The 762-nt window shown below is 53.9% G+C and overlaps 1 non-coding gene across 1 annotated transcript; it reads right to left on the reverse strand.

Moving 5' to 3' along the window:
- Positions 1-240: 240 nt before the first annotated feature.
- Positions 241-342, reverse strand: LOC116534842. The gene has a single exon (XR_004261911.1). It is a non-coding gene; the product is annotated as a U6 spliceosomal RNA (small nuclear RNA).
- Between the last annotated feature and the right edge of the window lie 420 nt (positions 343-762).

The following is a 762-nucleotide window of genomic DNA, read 5'->3' on the forward strand; positions in this document are numbered from 1 at the left end:
GCTTATTGCAACCTCTGCCTCCTGGGTTCAAGTGATCCTCCTGCCTCGACCTCTCAAGTTGCTAGGATTATAGGCACCCACCATGATGGTTGGCTAATTTTGTATTTTTAGTAGAGACAGTTTTGCCATGTTAACCAGGCTGGCCTCGAACTCCCGACTTCAAGTGATCCACCCGCCTTTGTCGCCCAAAGTGCTGGGATTACAGGCGTGGGCCACAGCATGCTGGCCTGTTATTATTATTTTCACACAGGATGCTTCACAAATTTGCTTGCCATCCTTACGCAGGGGCGTGCCAATCTTCTCTGTATTGTTCCAGTTTTAGCATATGCTGCCAAAGCAAGCATAGTGAGCTTTGCTGATTTTGAGCAGCACTTCCTGTCGGCCAATGGAAATTGGACTGGAGGAGCCACCTGGCTCAACCAGTGCTCCACCTGCAGTCATGCTGTGCTCAAGGTCAAGGTGAGGCCGTGGACAGGGTTGAGGACCTGGGAGAGCCCTGGAGACTGAGCCAAGCACTAGACCTCTGCTCCTACTCCCAGGTAGACCAGCAGGAATGATTGGCCCCATCTTGCCAGTGGGAGGGAAAACTCTACCTGATTGACTAGTCTGACACAGAGGAAGCCATCGCACAGGCACCAAGAGCCTTGGGCTAAAGACAGTGGAGCCAGCTCCCCTCCCACTTTGTGCTGGGCAAGGCAGTGGACGCGCTGAACCAGGGCCTCCCCTGTGTGCCTCCTCGGGACAACATGCTCACCCGCCTGT

The sequence above is a fragment of the Sapajus apella genome, unplaced genomic scaffold (genome assembly GCF_009761245.1).
Source record: "Sapajus apella isolate SASKATOON/1434 unplaced genomic scaffold, GSC_monkey_1.0 scaffold89, whole genome shotgun sequence".
Classification (NCBI taxonomy): domain Eukaryota; kingdom Metazoa; phylum Chordata; class Mammalia; order Primates; family Cebidae; genus Sapajus; species Sapajus apella.